Here is an 18048-nt window from a genome sequence, read left to right on the forward strand (position 1 = left end):
GACGAGAACACTTGATCGGGGCGGCACGCTCAATGCTTCATCGAGGACGTTTAAGGCAACGTGATGAGTCGCGCCCGTCGCAACAGGTATGGCTTTTTCCGTGGAAAGCTTGATCGACTTAGATCGAAGGTCGATGATCGCCCGATGTTCGTTCAGGAAGTCCATTCCCAAAATCACGTCTCTCGAGCATTGCTGTAGGATCAGGAAGGTTGTCGCATAGGTTCTCCCATTTACAGTAACTCTCGCGGTGCAGCGTCCTGACGGCGTAATCAGGTTACCACCTGCGGTGCGGATCAGCGGGCCATCCCAGGTTGTTGTTACCTTCCTGAGTCGGACAGCGAGTGGGCCACTCATGACAGAGTAGTCAGCTCCCGTGTCCACCAAGGCAGTAACCGCGTGACCGTCGACCGTAACTTCAAGGTCACTTGTTCGCGTTCTCGTATTGTACGTTGTCTTCGGTGTCCGATCTCGGCTTCGTCGAGTAGTGAGGCTGCGGTGGGCGTACTGCGACGTTACTTCACTGGGCAGCGGTAAAAGCTTCAAGTCTGGCCGCGTCGTTGTCGTCGTCGGTGTCATCGTCGTCGGTGTCGTCGTCGTCGGTGTCGTCGTCGTCGGTGTCGTCGTCGTCGGTGTCGTCGTCGTCGGTGTCGTCGTCGTCGGTGTTGTGTCGTAGTTGAGGCATGGTCCTGAGTACGCGTCGATGGAGAATCTTCATCATTGCGCTGAGAAGCAACCTCACCTCCAGAGGCTGCTTTATTTAGTTTAACCTTCGGGGGCTGGGGAAGCGTCCACGCACGGCGTAACCTCGGCTAGGAGATACAAAGCGCGGGGACGATGGCGACGGGGAACGTGATAGGCGGCTGGGCGGTGAGCATTCTTTCCGACGCAAAAACTCCTCGATTTCGGCTGGTCGCTGGCCGGGTCGGGGTCGTGGAGCGTCGTAAGAGAACCCTTGGATGCCCAGTCTTCTGTATGGGCAGTGCCGGAGGACGTGACCGGCTTCGCCACAGTGGAAGCATAGTGGGCGGCGCTGGTCGGGAGTTCTCCACTCGTCGCATTTCCTCGGCTGCGCGCGTCGCTCGTAGGACGGACGGGTTGGGGCGAGTGGGCGGCGGTCCAACGCAGCTGGCTGAGGGTGATAGGGGCTTGGGTCCCGTCGTCGAGGTGCAGGACGGCGCACAGCTGCGGCGTAAGTCATGGCTGGGGGCTGCAGAGGCTGCATGGGTGTCGGCGTCACACCCAAGGCCTGTTGAACTTCGTCCCGGATGACGTCAGTGAGCGATGAAGGTTGCGGCTGCGTTCCCGTTGGCAGCAATCGTCGGAGCTCCTCTCGCACAGCTTGACGTATAACCTCCCGCAGGTCATTGCTGTTAGCGGTGTCCAGGCAGCTTGCTGAGAAAACGCGCTGCTGGCGCTCATATTGGCGGGCTCGGGCATCAAGAGTTTTTTCCATCGTGGATGACTCTTCTACAAATTCCGCGACAGTTTTCGGTGGGTTGCGGACGAGGCCGGCAAAGAGCTGCTATTTAACTCCTCTTATGAGCAGTTTTACTTTTTCTTCTTCCTTCATGTTTGCGTCGGTACGCCGGAAGAGACGCTTCATTTCCTCAGTGTACACAGCAACGGTCTCGTTTGGGTGTTGTATGCGAGACTGTAGCAGCTGCTGGGCTCTCTTCTTTCGCACGACGTTCGTGAAGGTCTTTAGAAGCTGCTCCTTGAAATTTTCCCAGTTCGTGAGGTTAGCTTCCTCATTCTCAAACCAGACTTTTGCTGGCCCCTCCAAGGCGAAGAACACGTACCTAAGTTTCGTGGCATCGTCCCAGTTGTTGAAGATAGCCACACGGTCGAACTGCTAAAGCCATTCTTCGGGGTCGGCGCCAGGCGAAGCGTCGAAGGTTGGTGGCACCCGGGGCTGCTGAAGAATGATTGGAGTCATCGTCTGGGGCAAGCTCATGGTAGACGTTGCTGCTGGCTTTCGCTTCTGGGTAGGGTCCGGCAGAATCCCGAACTCAGGCTCGTCCCCTTACAGGCGTCGGCTTGCGCGGTGGACTGGACTCAGGTCCTGCGGTAGTTGACTCAAAGGGCTGGAGTCACGACTTGTAGGGGGTGTCCGGAACATGGGAGGCTACCCAGCACCTCCACCAGATGTCACGTTGTAGTGACGGCAGTCCATTGGTCAGGAAGACACCAGCCAGTCTTGGAAACGAAGCTCTTTATTTGGGCTGACTTGCGCCCGCAAAATAACTGAATCACTCGGCGGCGGCGTAAGCAACAAACGTGCTCGTCGGTCGTCGAACTACGAATGCCCGCCGCTCGCGGCATCGCTCAATTTAAAGCCGGCAAAGAAACTTCCAGATAGCAGGACAAGATCATCTACAGTAATCTGGAAAAACCTAGATGCAGCCTTTCATGGCTGCGATCAATCGAGATTAGACTGGTCGCTTCTCGCGTCACGAACAAAAATGATAACAGCCCTTTCCTGCAGCCTTGAGCGTGAACGAACAAACACTACAATGATACGTGGCAATATGAAGCAATGTCGTGGGAAACGATACGTGACCATTTCTATCTCGGAAACTGCAAAGCGCATCGCATCGCGACCGCGTATACCTTTGCGTACACCTTAACTTGTGCGCTTGACGGGGGTGTTACTCAAGAGACTCCTTTCATTAAGAATAAACGTACAAGGTAAGTCCCCTTACGGGGAGTGGGTTTCGGATTCCCACTTTAGGCTACGCGGTGCAAACGGGAAAGTGCACTCGCAGTAAAAACGAAATGAGTGGAATTGTAAGGTCGACGAAACTCTGACGTGATAGCACAAAGAAAACGAGCATAAACAGTTTCTAAGACTGAATAAAAAATAGTAATAGAAGAAAAGCCAAGACGAATCAAGACTCCAGAATTCTGACAACAAACAAGATGGCGGCGTGCAGTGGAGTTGCATCTGATCGTGTTCCTTGGCTGTGTTGCTTCGCTTGTAGCTATAGCGAAGAACGCACTGGGCCCTGTCGTGGCGCACAGGCTATCTCGGACCCGGGCTCCGTTTGGTAGCGTGTTGAGTCTTCGGGCTGGGGAAAGACTGAAGCTTCGAGATTTGGGAAAACGAAAACAAGCGGGTTTAATGGCACTTTTACGAAGCTTATTTACATACGGAAGAGAGAGAGAGAGAGTAAAAATTAGGAGTTCATAACGTCGAGCGACTGGATGAGCCTTTTCGACAGGGCCCAGAGCGTCCTTTCGCACTAAGCACCGTCCTTAAAGGGCCACTGCCCAGGGTCCGGACATTTTTTAAAAACAAGCCCACTGCATAGATGAGACATCGAAGATAACCTCTGCAAAATACTAGAGCCATGCGCGCCCCGAAAAGCTGCGAAAATTCAAATCAAAGCCCGCTCGTTCTTTCCTTCAACAAAAACGGCCCGCCCCACTACTCTGAACCCCGTTGACGTCATGGGGGGTTACTTTCGCTAAAGGCACTCCACTGGTGCATCGTTCTGACTGACGGGAGAAGGTTGGGCGTAGCCTTGGCGTCGCGTCGTCTGCACAACGCTTTCCGCAGCGCCTTCTGTTCTGGCTCATGCCTACAAACCCGCATGAAGGAACAAAAAAAAAACTGCGGAGGGAGCGTGCGGCGACAGCCTTGAACCCTAGCCATAAAAAGTAAAAAAATAGTAAAACTGAGGGAGTTGGGAGAGAAAAATTTCGAGGAGGGAATGGAATGAGAGGAGGCTCGCTCAAAGAGAGGTAGAGAGTGTTTGGTACCCGGGGGTGGGCAGGGGCCCTTTAAATCTCCCAAGGGTCCGCCCCTCCATCAGGCGGAAGCCAATCGAACACGAGGCACATTTCCCCAAGATGGGCACCAATCATATTTGCGCAGCACTGTAGCACGCGGAGTCACTTGTCGCAGAGTCAACCCGTGGGAACGGGTGAGGAGAAATTGCAAATCCGCGGCAAATTCTTCCAGTGCAGCAGCCACAGTGGTGCAAGCGGCTCCGTGTCACAGACAACATATGTGGTCCTTGCGAAGCCGCGGACCTCAACTGCGGCGAGCTCTCTACGGTGGGGCTGGCTCCTAACGGAAACGGGTAATTATTTGGTTCCGCCCCTTGATTATTCCCCCGAACGGGCGCCCTTGGCGCCGTCCGTCGCTCTCCCCCGGCGTCCTTCTCCGGGAAGGTCATTTCCATCCCGCGAAACGTGAGAAAATCCTGCAGGCGCTTTCTCAGCGCGGCATGTCGGCTGGTGAAACGACGGGTCGCAAGCTGAATCATAACAGCCCTCAGTGTGTGTTCCGTGAACTCAATCCAACCGGAATGCACTCAAGTGACAATCCACCTGCGATGTTTAGGCTAAGTGCATTTATAGCGAGTGACACTCTCCGCAAGTGCACTTAATTTGCCAGCTTGACAGGGGTATTGATGCAGGTAATTTCTACAGAAAAATACACACATGCCTGTACCGCCGCACGCCTTTAGAGGGGAGCCATGCCCTGGCGCGCCAATCGGAATACATGCTGGAACCGTCCGGCTCTCCAGAAAGCAGCAAAGTGATCGTTCAGTGGCCCGCTCACCTGTGCAGAGCGCTGCGACCCATGCAAGAAATTCACTTCTGGCATTGACGAGTGGGCTATGGATCGAAACCTAACCTTATCGAGGATGCAAATTCCCAAGGATTGTTTGTAAAAGTTGTATCGTATGCGGGACGAGTGTCAAACGCACAGCAGAGCGCTTCGTTCGGGCGCGCTAGACAAGTGTGTGGACAGCACCCCTTCTGCCCACGTGGTCTGAACACGTGCGACCCGCATGCTTGCGCATCCGGTCGAAAAACGATCGTACAACGGCCTTAAGCAGGTTGGTAGCTCGTCGTACGAGCGCCAGCTGATCGGTCCGTTGGGCAGACGCCAGCCAGGCACGCCAGAAGCTGGGGTAGGGATGAGGACAGTGGGGCAGTGGGGTGGGGCGTGGGGATCGAACAACGTGGAAGCAGGTACTAGTAGCGCATACAGTAAAGGACAGACAGGAAAGTGCAGCGCTGTCTGTCCTTGTCTGTGTGTGGTACTGGTACCTGCTTCAATAGATTACCGACTAGCCCAACAAAGGACTATCAAAAACAACGATGGGGCAGGAATAGATAGAATGTTCCAAATTCGCATAGAAGGATTGACAGTTGTGACACGAGGGGTCTGAACGGAGGTGGTACATAGGTATAAGACGGGGAGGGGTGAGGAGGGTGGTTGAAATTTACGAAGGATGTGACCAAGTGGTTGGTATGGTGCAGAGAGGTTGGTAAGGTACAGCTTAAACTGATTGTAGCTGTTGCGGATGGTGTGTTTGTAGGCTAATACACCAGCTTTCGTAGGCGGGCTGACCCAGATTATTGCCGGCTACCGTTTCTGAATGTCGCGGCCTAACTGATTAGCCAGTTAATTTCCGGCAATCCTTGAATGGCCAGGAATCTACCAAAAAGTGACGTTGGCTTCACGGATCACTAGCAGTGCAGCCTCAAGATCCTCTCTCAGGTCTGGGAGGTGTTTCTGAATTGGGCCAAGAGCGGCGTGGGAGTCAGTGTACACCACATAATTGTGAGTTGGGGATAGTGGTGGGAATGTCTGAATGGCATGTACTTTAGGGAGGAGCTGGAGGATGACGGTTCCGGGAGGATTGAGGTAGGGGCCTCAGGTGTAGGTTTGAGAAGGGTGTGAGTCCGGACTATATATTGTATACGCGGCGGAATCAAGGTCCTGTATGTGGGGCGCATCTTCATACCCAACCGTATGTGTGGCGAAGGGAGGAGAGTGGTAGTGAGGCTGAGCTTGTCACCGTGCCCCGTAAAGGCCGGTGGACATGCTACGGGGAATGGGGCGACATGGAGGGTTAAAGGAAGGGGAGACGCCGGAAGGAGGTTGAGTGGAATGTCGACGTCGGGGACGCCAGCTTTTGCCACGATCCAGCGCGCTTGAAGAGTGCCGGACAGGTGAGCAAGTTGGCGTTCCCGGTGGAGGATAGGGAGGTAGAGACCAGCATCGTATAAGCGTTCGTTTGAGGTGCGGATAGGGAGCGGCAGGGTCGCCTTACATAGGGTACTGAGTGAAGATGTCAGCTTGGTGTGATTTTTTTGTCTCAACGTATGATACGTAATATAGGCCGTCTGACAACCTGTCGAACCATTTTTTAAAGGGTCAGTCTACTGAATTTTATCGACCATATTTTCTTTGCGGCAACCGATAGCTCTTTACTCAAATTACCGTTTAGCCAGCTGTGGTGCCAAGAAGTGCGGTAGAACATTTCAAAATAGAATTTATTGATGTGGGAACACATCTGTATGAGATGGTAGTCTCATCTTTCAACCATCTGGATTTCCGCCGCGCGGCGACAAACATGGCGGCGCCCGTCGAAGCCGGACCTCTCGCTTCGGACTGAATTCTCGTTGTTGCTGCCTTTTTCAGTGCGTTCACTGGCCATAAATGGGGCGCCGGTCTTTCGCTTCGTGTCATCTCGCCTATAAGAAAACATATAAGAGATAAATTCGCTTCATTTTAATAATTAGAGTGACGATTCTGCCGCTCCTAGGCTTAAGTGGAGAGTCGGTTTGTTTACAGCAATGGGAATGTGCCTGTGTTTTTCGTACGTGTAACTATAAATATTCATGTGATTTACAGAAAAAGCGAGCGGTACGCCTTCTACAGTCTACTAGAACAAAACGTGCGTTTATCTGACATTGGGGCATACAAATGGTACGTAGTATATTCACTTAAGCTTCTACAAAAAAAGACTACCACCTTCTTGAACAAAATGAACGTTTGGGGTCGCCACCATGCATTTTTACGCGACTTTTAACGCAGAAATGAAATGTAAATTCCTGCCTAAACCGGGAGCAGTTCCCTCGTTATTGATGTTATAGGGTGCCAACTACCAGAATATGCCATTATTTATACACTCATCTCGGTGAGTAGACTGACCCTTTAACAGAGTGGCACGTGGTTTTTGCGTGGAGTTGCATATACAATACCTTGCAAGGTGTTACCCGGGCTTACTGTTCATGGAAAGGGAAATAGTGGACTGAATCGAACGTTGACAGGGGGCAAGAAAGAGAAGTAATATATTTCAGAGGCAGGTTGGAGGCCAGCCAACGAGGAGATGGTGTCTAAGCCCTGCTACAGAGTGTCCATTACCTCTCCGGGTGGCCCGTGGGTGCACTAGAGGGGCAGGTCCTCCGCAAACGTGATGTAGTGGAGGAGGGTAATTTCTGACCTAACGTGGTCATGCCGAGATTGAATAGGGTTGGAGACAGCACTGCACCCTGGTGTGTGCCACGAGTGAGTGAAATTGAAGGGTGAAGGTATCGTGCAAGCGCAATCGGGCTGTGCGTCCGTGCAGAAAATTCAGGAAATAGGTGTAGGTACTGTGGCTGCATGCGCTTTGTTGGATGCATTCGAGTATATGACAGTGGCGGATGTTTTGTTTTGTTTGTTTTTTATTGTACTTAAGACAGTACATAAGTAGTGTGAAAGGGCAGAAGCAAAAGGCGATAGCAATTAATGCCTGACTGGGCCAATGTCGCTACAAAACTTGCAGCACAAACAGCACACACATAGGAATGAAAATAAGGCAAACTTGCACATGAACAGAGGCAGTCTGTCGATTGCAGAGGAAATTAAAAAGAGCAGGATTGAAGCCAGCACCAAGTAGTCAAATTATACAATTGTGTAACCTAAGCACAAAATAAATTGACAGAAACGGTTGAATAATAAAGTTGAGAAGCAATCAGTGGGCATAAATTCACGTAGTCGAAAACGATAAAATCACAGGCCAGCACTGGATTACGATATGCTATTCGTACGCAGTGTCATTGGCCAAATTGTGTAGGTATGCTTACAAGGTATACAGAAAAGAAATAAATACATGTTACCAAGGGCGTTACGCTCATCAACCATAGTCAACGCATGGACTTCGGCAAAAGAGGGGGGTGGGGCAGGCAAAACAGTCTTGGATGATTAAGAAAAGCTCTTGGGTGGATACGATGGGACGCAAGCCAATTTGAATATGCGGAAGAAAGGCAATGCCATCTAGATGCTCTTGCAATCGGTTCAGGACCATCTTTTCCACCGTCTTTGCGACACAAGAAGTAAAGGAGATAAGACGAATGTTGTGGAGATTAGATGGCTTGCCAGCTTTGAGGATTAGACCAATGGTGGAGGACTTCCACTCCATTAGAAATGTAGCCTCCGACCAGTATTCGTTTGTGCGGGATAGGAGGTCTTTAGCGGATTCAGGTCTTTCCCTTGGGCTCAGCGTTTAGAATTCTGGGCTAGAGCAAGGTCTAGCCTAATAAGTGGTTAGGGTTTAACGTAGTTAACCCAATGTTCATTGGAGGGGACACCTAAGCTCATGGGTATGACGCGATAGCTCAATGCCCATATATGCAGAATTCCCTCTTAACTTCATAGATCTCGGGGAGGCCTCATACCACTGTCACAGCCACCGGTATAGGGATTGTGCGACCCATGTTGCTCGTCCCGAGCAACCTCTCGTGAATCTAAATGCCACCTTCGTTTCGGTGACTGTTGGCTGACGTTATTTACCTGCCATGGTGGTCAGTTTTTTCGAAATGCTGGGGGCATGTTGTGATGACACCGCAAGTTTACGTAACCTAGGTGGCGCGACGCCCTCCTACTCCTGATTGCAGCTGACGCGGCGCTCCTTTAAACTTGCACGAGCTTGCTCCCATTGGCTGTAAATTGCGCGACGTTCCTCTGAACTAATTAGAGTTACTCGGGTAAGTTCGGGTTAAGCTCGGAGCACAAAACAAGATTCGGAGCACGAGACAAGCCAAGAAAAGTCAGGGTTGGAATATCTGGAGTAGTGCTTTCGTGGGAAAAGCCTATCTACGTTAGGGCAAGGAGGACCGACATACGCCGGGTGAGAAGAGGGGGTGGGATATCAGCTAGGGTTTGGGTTTTTTGATCAGGGGCTTGAAGAGTGATGAATTTATCGAGAGTAGGGGTGGGAGGGAGTTGAGAACCTAGTGAAATTTAACACTGTGGGGCCAGTTGGTCATACATAATCTGAACGAGTGTAGCCCCGTCCTGTCCTCATCTTTCTGTGTCCTGTTTCAACGCTACGCTTTTTCGTTCAGAAAACCTAGTGAAAATCCGAGGAGAGCTGAGGCTGGCTTCTGGTCAAGTGCGCCGCTAATCTGACCGCATACTCTGTTCCGATCAGAGGTGTCGGGTGTTGGGTGGTCTTTGCCTGCAGAGAGTCGAAAATGGTTTTAAAGTGGATGTTGCGAGGTTGCTGACTAATCCGCCTAAAGAGCCATTAGCGGCGTTTTCATAGACGGACGGATGAGGTGGGGGTCAAGTGAGGGGGCAGGGGCCGATGCACGCTCCGTTTTGGTTGTGGCGTCTCAGGTCGTGTGAGAAGATGAAACCCAGTCAGGGCAAGGAAAGGCAGAAGTTGTGTGTGAATTGAGAATTTTGCGGAATGAATCATAGTTAGTTTTTTGAACTGTGCTTTTACGGGGGTGAGTGATTACAGGAAAAGAAAGTAGGGAGAAGTTATCTAGACGTGTATCGGTGTTATTCCAGGTGATCTGAATACGGCCAAGACAAAGAGATAGGTCCGGGGTTGTGGGATGTTGGGCGGATGTACCAGCCTGTGTAGAGGTGGCTGGGGTGTTGAGGAGAGTGATGCGGTTTTCAGAGTTGAATTAATGGACGACGCGGCCCTGGCACAGAGCTCGCACATAGCCCCAGTTGGCGTGAGGATTTCCACGACCTCGTATGTGGGAGCCAGCTCCGCGGCGAAGGTAAAGAGTGGTTTGAAGAGACTGTGTTCGATAGGGGGTCATAAACGCTTTAGATCGTGGGAGCATGACGCCTCCATATTTGGTCATGTGACCATTCCATCATCGCCAGCTTTTGGCCTCCTGGTTTCGATGGCTGCAAGACGCTGTTCCAGCTCTCGCTGAGAATAACGAGTTGTCGGACGGAACAAAAACTTCGTTTGAACGCGCATAGTATGTGTTAGCCCTGGAAAATGCTTGGTTAAACCATCTCAATTACTCATCTCTATCTGACTGGTCGCACCACCTCGAATGTGTCAACAAACTGCGGTCAGCCGTTTGCACGTTATTAGTTTCTAAATAAATGCACCGCCCGACGCTCTTTGTGGAGCGCATAACTCGTTGTCAGACTACATAGATCCAAAGCAAAGTAACGCCTCGCTTTCTCAGCCGTTTTCCCGAAAGTGGGAATATATGCGTTCAGAGCTATTAAATTGTTCAACATTCAGCACTGCGCGACATTTCCAAACGAACGTGCACGCAAGTTTGATCGCCGGACGACTGTCCAGATATTACCTAATCTTCCGTTAACAATCCTGATTTTAAGTGAAGACTGTGCACGCTGCTCAATTGCTCGTCAGGATATCAGCGGTGTTCGGCTGTGCTCTCTGGCGAAAGTGACACAAAACTGCACCGATGTTCAGCATCCGCTCATGTCACCAGTCAGAATAAATCGAAATTACAAAAGCCAATCATGATAAATTTCTCCGCTGCCTCGTGTATTAGCATACCTCTATAGCCCTTAGCACCGGGAGAGGGAATTATCGGAACGCCCTTTCTCAAGACTATCTTAAGCCTAGTTCCAATTGTAAACGACAGTCCAGTGAGCACTGTAGCGCGACCCAGAGAGCCAGTATTGCTAAGGTCTAAAGAAGCAGTGATTATTCGATGCACTGGATCAGTGTTTGTCGATTGTGAGCAAGGTCTACAGGCGTGCACGGACTGACGTTCTTTCTTAGCAAATTGAATTATTACCATGTTCGCACCAATAGCCAAAGCAAGACACTGCGAACATAACGCGGTGACTGTACAAGAGCGCAATACAATTAGGGCCCTTCGTTTTCGGGTTTGTTTTATTTTTTTCTGGAATTAGGGGGCTAAAAGTCGGGCGATATTTCTCGAGCTAAAATTCGGGTACAAATCAGGTTATTTAGAAAAAATTCGGCAGTTGTGGTTTTTCGGGGCATCTTTTGAAGCACAACGCAGTTTCCTATGACGGTTCTTTTTTCTGCTACACATACGATGACCTATTTTTAGCTCATTCCTGTATAACAGGATGTAAATTGCGGGTTCCAGCAAAAAATTGTTTACAGATTAAGATTTTTTCCTTCTAAAAATTTTTCTTCGCGTGCGTCACTTCAGCATTCCCATGCCTGAGCATGACCAACCTTCTTATAGTTGTATAGTGCGAAAACATTCAGCACCAAAGTAACTACTTTAAACGCATAAGGTCGTCTTATCTGGCAGTCATTAGCGTCAGTACCGCTTAAGAGAGTGAGTCCGGTAAGACATCTTGTCGGTAGCCACATTTTGGGCTCGCGCTGCTAAATCGCAGTTTTCAAATATATCCTCAAATTGATCAGCATCATGAAAACAAGCATTAAACAAGGTTCAATATTCTCTGTTCACCTGTCTGGAATAACCACTAGATGTCCACGAGCTTTTATTGGGATGACTTAGCTTTGTGAACTGGGAAACTATCATCCTCTTGAAGGCTCATATTCAGGGAGAAATCGGGATTCACCCTATTTTTGAGGAAAATGTTCGAGGTGCGAGAATCGGGCAACAGCGGCCTTTACCCGAAAACAACGGACACTATATATGTTCTGTGAAGGTGTCACCAACTCGCTGCCGGCGCTGGCATAAATTAGAGTGGTGCCCCCAGAAAACAACATGAACTTTCAAGGTAGCACCTGGAAAAACGGCCGCTTGTGCTACGAAGTTCTACATATGTGAACAGTCGCCTGTTTTTTTCCGCCAGTAGACAAGATGCAAATCATGTCTACACATTATTCAACAATGCACATGACATTCGTACCACATTGCGGGTATCTAAGAGCCACATCAGATTCATACTTACACTGAAAGAGAAAGTTGTTTTTACAAGTCGTAGAGAACAATGGGTGGTCTCTATTAGTAGGACGAACTACAGATATCAGACACTACACTTTCTTATGCAAATCATTTTAAAGAAATGTAGCACATACTGCACTAAATCGAATATACATGCGCAAAAAATGGGAAGAAAAGAGACGTGACGACAGGAGAGAGGGGAAACTTCCAACCAACTGTATTTTTGGGGGGGACAAATCTGCATTTATGACCGGGAGAAATTACAGTCGTTGAAGGAATCCGCAATGAACGCGTGCGCACTCAGTCAGCATCACCGCCGCCCAGCAAGGTATGAAAAGGCCCCGTTTCAACGTCGCTATGAAGAGCAAACCAAATGTTCCTTGCCGCACTTAAAAGGCCACAGATGAGGAAGATAAAAACACTACAGCAACAAACAGATGCACACAAACACACGCATGCACGACTGCGCGCGCGCAGACACCCATATAAACCTACAAACACATGCACTCATGCAGACGTAACATGGCGAACTCCTAGAAGCTGTTCCGGAGAAGACTTGAATGCACCACCGAAATTAGCTTTCACAACTCCACCGGTCTAAGCATGGACAACTTTATCACACTCCTTATGTTTTACCTCAATTCCAGGGCTACCTCCTTCAAGAACAAGTTCTATGTGCAGAAAGAGGGGTTATGCATTGGGCCCTCTGTCGTACCAATGCTATGTGACATCTACCTGTCTTTCGTAGATCAACGAATTTCCAGCACCCTGGGAGGGATGGCTGTTCTCAAAGTTATGAGGTATGACTACCTTCTCATACTTCTTATACTTGAAGCGGCGCCTGGCTGCGACTTTGATGTTCTTGTATCCAGAGTAGCACGCCTGTTCACCACCGAAGCAAAAGGCCTGAGGTTTACCTGGGAAGTACCACGGAGTAATCAGATTCGATTTCTTGATTGGTGATTCTGGCTGCACACCTTGTTAGATGCACAATCCACGCACTAAAAAAAAGTATCTTGCCTTATGAAAGCACCCACTCGAAGCTCATCGAGCGTGGAATTCTTGCTGCAGCAGAGCAGACATTTGGGCTAGTTGGTGTGAATTCATGGTGGAACAACAGCGCAAACTAAGACAGAGAACACAGAACAAGGGGAGAGACACTACAGCGCTTGTAGTGTCTCCCCTCGTGTTCTGTGTTCTCTGTCTTAGTTTGCGCTGTTGTTACACCATGAATTCTTGCTGGTCTTCTTCAAGACGCCCTCACCAGAAGCTGTTACACAACATGAAGAACAGCTTGAGAAAGCAGGGTAATCAGTCAATGTCATCAGCAGTGTTGCAGTAAGTCTGCTGCAAAAATAAAAAATGAACGGTAGCAAGAAAGCTTCAAGTGTGCCTCGACCAAGAAAGCAAATTCAAGTCATCCCACATCTGCTTAAAGATTTCTCATAACTTGAAGAAAATTGGCAGCAGGAATGACGTCAAAGTTGTGTTCCCCGCGTCCACTGAGCTGTCCAGCATCTGCACAGTCCTATCCAAGAAACGTGTGCGATGTGAAAAGAAGCACGGAAAACAGTACGTTGAATGCTTTACCAACGCAGTGTACGGCCTGCCTCTCATTTGTGGGTGCGCATACATTGGACAGACCGAAAGGTGTGTCAATGAGCGACTCATTGAACACAAAAAGAGTTTAAACAACTACAGAACAGGCAACCTGCATGACCATACAGTGACTGACAAATGCAAACCAGTGTATAGGAACACTGCTATTCTGGCACGTGCCAAAACCAAAGTGGAGAGAGAAATCGTCGAGGCATTTCTGATAACGAAGCCCGGTGATAAATATACCACCGAAACTTTCTCGGCACTCATTAACAAACAACGAACCTTTTTTAGAAGGATACGTGCGATCTGCCGTTCTTTATGTGTTCTTTTATGTTTTTGTGAGTATTGCTTAGCAATGGTTGCGTGTTTATCGTTGACGTGACTTTTGCCTAGGTTTCAGATGCTTTTATGAGATTATTTTAGCCCTTTGACTTGCTGTGTACCGGCCGCACTGTAGACTGTTTTTTTACGTTGTTATGAATTGGCTAGATATGGCTCGGCTTTGCAATGAAGATACTTTGTTACGAATTTGTGAGTGCATCTCTGTGTGTAGGTGTGTATGGGTGTTTGCGCGCGCGCAGTCGTGCATGCATATGTTTGTGTGTATGTTTGTTAGTGTAGTGCTTTTATCTTCCTCATCTGTGGCCTTTTAAGTGTGGCACGGAGCATTTGGTTTGCTCTTCATAGCGACGTTGAAACGCAGCTTTTTCGTATCTTGCTGGGCGGCGGTGATGCTGAATGAGTGCGCACATGTAGGCCCATATTGCAGATTCCTCCAATGACTAACTTCTCCCGGGTATAAATGCAGATGAGTCTGTAAAATAAAACCGGTTGGAAGTTTGCGCTCTGTACTGTCGTCACGTCTCTTTTCTTCTCCATTTCCTGAGCAAGAATATTCGATTTAATGTAGAATGAACAAACTCGCCCAAACGAAAGTGCTTATTATACAACCCATACGATACTAATGTACTCGTACACACCGTGCTTCCCAACGAGTTTAAAATGCATTTTATACTTGTAAATGCGTAGAAGCCTACTGCGACATTTTTTTTTCTTTACTGGAAGCGCAATTGTGTCATTTCGTCAGATATTTAGCAATGTGCACTTTGGTTATGTTTCATCTCGTGTATGCGTCAATTTGTCTCGTGCCGGACCACGTGCTGTATGCCATGCCACTGTTGTGGGTCCTCAGACACATTCAAGCTACTGATTTGCACTTTTCGTTTGTGGTCCCTTTCCCTTGTATTAGGAAGGGAATAAAGACTGATTGATTGATACGCAAGCTGCGCAGCAGTGGTTCGCACTGCGCACCGATGGTGTTAACGGCGGCACCGACGGCCAGAACTGGTGATGGTGATGCTATGGCTCTTCCCTTTGGAAGGAGCTGTATGCCCTAGCCTGAATGTTGCGTTAGCTCAAAGAGATAAGCAGAGGCGCCCGCCGTAACAGGGGGAGTCATTTACAGATGATGCAGCACGGCTTCCGCAGTCAAAGGGTACCTGTAGGCTTCTGATGAGCCCCAGGCTGCGCCAGGAAAGTCTGGTTTGTTCGCAGAAGGCTTCAGGATCAGACGATATTTGCTTCCATTTTCGTTTGAGTGGGTCACTAATTCAACGCCGTTCGCCGCCTTCTTGGATGCCTCCGACCACACCGTGCGTCCGACCACAAAAAAATACCAAGTTTGACGTCCCCCTCTTCAGCAGATATACTGTTGAAAATAAGCCATTGTAGGAAGCATTTGTGGAGCTGGCCTCCCGTCACAAATACGCGACCCGCAGCGCAACGGCGCCTGAACAGATGGATGGTACGGCCTATGGCCTTTGATCGGACTTATTGGAGCTGGCTAGCATTAGCAGGATTATTCTTTGCGCTAACGAGCATGGATTCCATAAAAACTTGTCCTCTTTCACGCAGGTAATGGAAACCGTACATGGTTTTGTGCGTTTTACTGTATGAGTGGGCTCAGACAGATGCGATCTGCCTGGATCTTTGAAAACCTTTCGATCATGTCCCCCATCCAGAGCACAACAAAAAGCTCTTTCACGTCTGTTACCGTGGTGTTAACTGGAAACGTTTTCCCGTTCACGCGTAGTACCTCTCTCCACGACTAGTAAACAGATAGCCCCCCCCCCCCCCCCCCCAAAAAAAAAAAAAATGCGTGGATGGCTTGCCTCTTATATTTCTTATCTGCCCGATCGTCACCATCTCCTTCCCGTGCTCTCCGTCGCCAGTCCTATCCTTTCGCCATCAGAGACGAGCTTCTTTACCGTCGAAACTACCTACCGGATGTTCGCAAGTGGCTGCTTGTCATTCCGACTCATCTGCGCTTCGTAATTTGCTCCCACTGCCACAATGATCCCAAGTGTACCCACGCCGGCTTATTTAGAACCTTTACCCGCCTACAACATCGGTACTACTGGCGTGGGATGTACCGTTATTTTCGCCAGTTCACCCAGTCCTGCCCCGAATGCCAGCGCCGAAAAAAACCCACCTCGCCGACCCGCCGCTCCTCTACAGCCACAGCCCTGCCCATCCTAGCCCTTCGAGCTGTTCGGCATTGACCTGTACGGCCCTCTTCTAAGCACATCAACCGGCAATCGCTGGATCATCGTTGCCACCGATCATCTTACACGCTACGCCGAAACGTCGCGTAGCGTCTTACCACCTGCTACAGCCCACAGTATTACTACTTCATTCATCCTCCATCGTATCATTCTTCGTGCTCCTACAGAGTTGCTGAGTGATAGAGGTCCCGCCTTCCTCTCTGAAGTTGTAGAAGCTGTCCTTCAGGAATACAACACCGTTCACCGCATCATTACGCCTACCATCCGCAGACAAATGGCACGGTTGAGCGTTTTAACCGCGCCCTCGGCGACATAGTTGCCATGTATTTAGCTTCCGATCACTGCAACTGGAACCACGTTCCACCTTTCATAACCTATGCCTCTAAATCTGCTGCTCAAGCCACCACAGGATTCTTCCCACACTTTCTCCTGGCAGAATGGACACCATTTTCTCTCCACACTTTCCCTCCACACTTTCTCTACGGCAGAATGGACAGCATTCTTCTATACCGACCTGATGCTTCTGAATTTACGACTCTTTCCTAAGCCGCAACCTATGCCGAAGAATGCCGCCAGCTTGCCCGGTCCTTCACTCCTCACGTACAGCAGCGGCAGAAAAGCAACCCTGGTCACTCTGCACCTCTTCCCGCTTACCTCCCTGACTCTTTGGTCTGGCTATCGGTACCTCCCTCGAGTCCAGGGCTTTCCTCCAAACTTAGCAAGTACCAGGGCCCCTACCATAATCTTAAGCAGAATCCCCCGTCAGTTACCCCATCGAACCCCTTACGCCGTTCACTGATCACCGTCGCTGAGGCCGTCAAGGTCTACGCACGGGCCACCTCAAATCATACTATGACCCCGACATCGTCACATCCCCCTAGACTGCCAGAATGGCGCCTTTTTGACTGTGGGAAGCTGTAAGACAGGCCTTCGGCTCCGGAACCTTCAGTGGCTGGCGCTTAAGGACGACGACGACAAGCGCTGAACGTTCCGACACTCGTGCGTGCTCTGGACTGATCGCTGCTGTTGAACTATATGTGAACTGCACGGGTAGTTGTTCACGACGCAGCGCCTTGTAAGAAGTCCTTCGTTACAATATATAAACAACCGAGAAATGCCACATTTTTGACCAAAAGACAAAAGGTATGCGTGCAGTCTCAGCAAGACACCTTACAGCCTTCTTTTTATTCCTTTCCTTGCTTGTGTCCCGGGAAACTGGTCACCCACAATTGCTAAGCAAAAGGCAGAACCGAAGATGGCCTCAGGGAAAGCACAGTACCCTTGGCGGGCGTGAAACAAAACCCTCTTCTTTGCTTTAAAAGGCGAGGGAGGTTTATTGCCGTTCTCTGTCCGCTTCTTCCGTCGCAGCAGGGCAGCGTTGAGGGCGGCGCTTGCGGGGATGCCGCGAGGTGGAAATCGCCCCACGCCGTCCCTTCTTTTCGAGGTCTGCTGCACCGCGATGGGGCGAGAACGGGCTCTGCTGTTTCCTGTAGTAGTTCCCTTCCCAGGCTTGAGCACACGAGCTGAGAGTGAGAGTGGGTCGCACTCGGCTCTTGATTCGCTGAAGCTTTTGTCCACGGCTCGTCGCTTAATGATTGTGGAGGCGTGGACAGCTGCTTCGCGTCCGCTGTCGTGGCTGCTGCACTTCTCGTCGTCCCGCAGAAAAAGGTACTTTGCGGTCGCACACGTGGATGTCGCGAGCTGCAACCACTGTAACTCAAGTGTCAGTGTAAGCTTGCGGACCGGAAGCCCAAGCAGGGCCTCGGTACAACTTTCAAACAAAGGTGCAGTAGCCTTCTAGCGCGTTACTGCGCGGCGAAGATTTTCGGAGTCGCATTTGGTGTATGGGCAGCTGTCGTCCCGTTAGGAGACCAGCGGGAGTAGACCCACTATGCGCCTATGGCGTTCTTCTGTAGGAAAACGGATCGGGCCGATGTTTGCTTGGAAAGCTCCAGGCGCCCCATGT

The 18048-nt window shown here is 50.0% G+C and overlaps 1 protein-coding gene across 2 annotated transcripts in view; it reads right to left on the reverse strand.

Annotated features, from left to right (window-relative positions):
• The window catches only part of LOC149349271 (mite allergen Lep d 7-like), a 37057-nt gene that overhangs the window by 9421 nt on the left and 9588 nt on the right, over window positions 1-18048 (reverse strand). The window lies entirely within an intron of this gene.

Source organism: Amblyomma mixtum, chromosome 3, assembly GCF_055824585.1.
Source record: "Amblyomma mixtum isolate Tamu chromosome 3, ASM5582458v1, whole genome shotgun sequence".
In the NCBI taxonomy this organism is placed as follows: Eukaryota; Metazoa; Arthropoda; class Arachnida; order Ixodida; family Ixodidae; genus Amblyomma; species Amblyomma mixtum.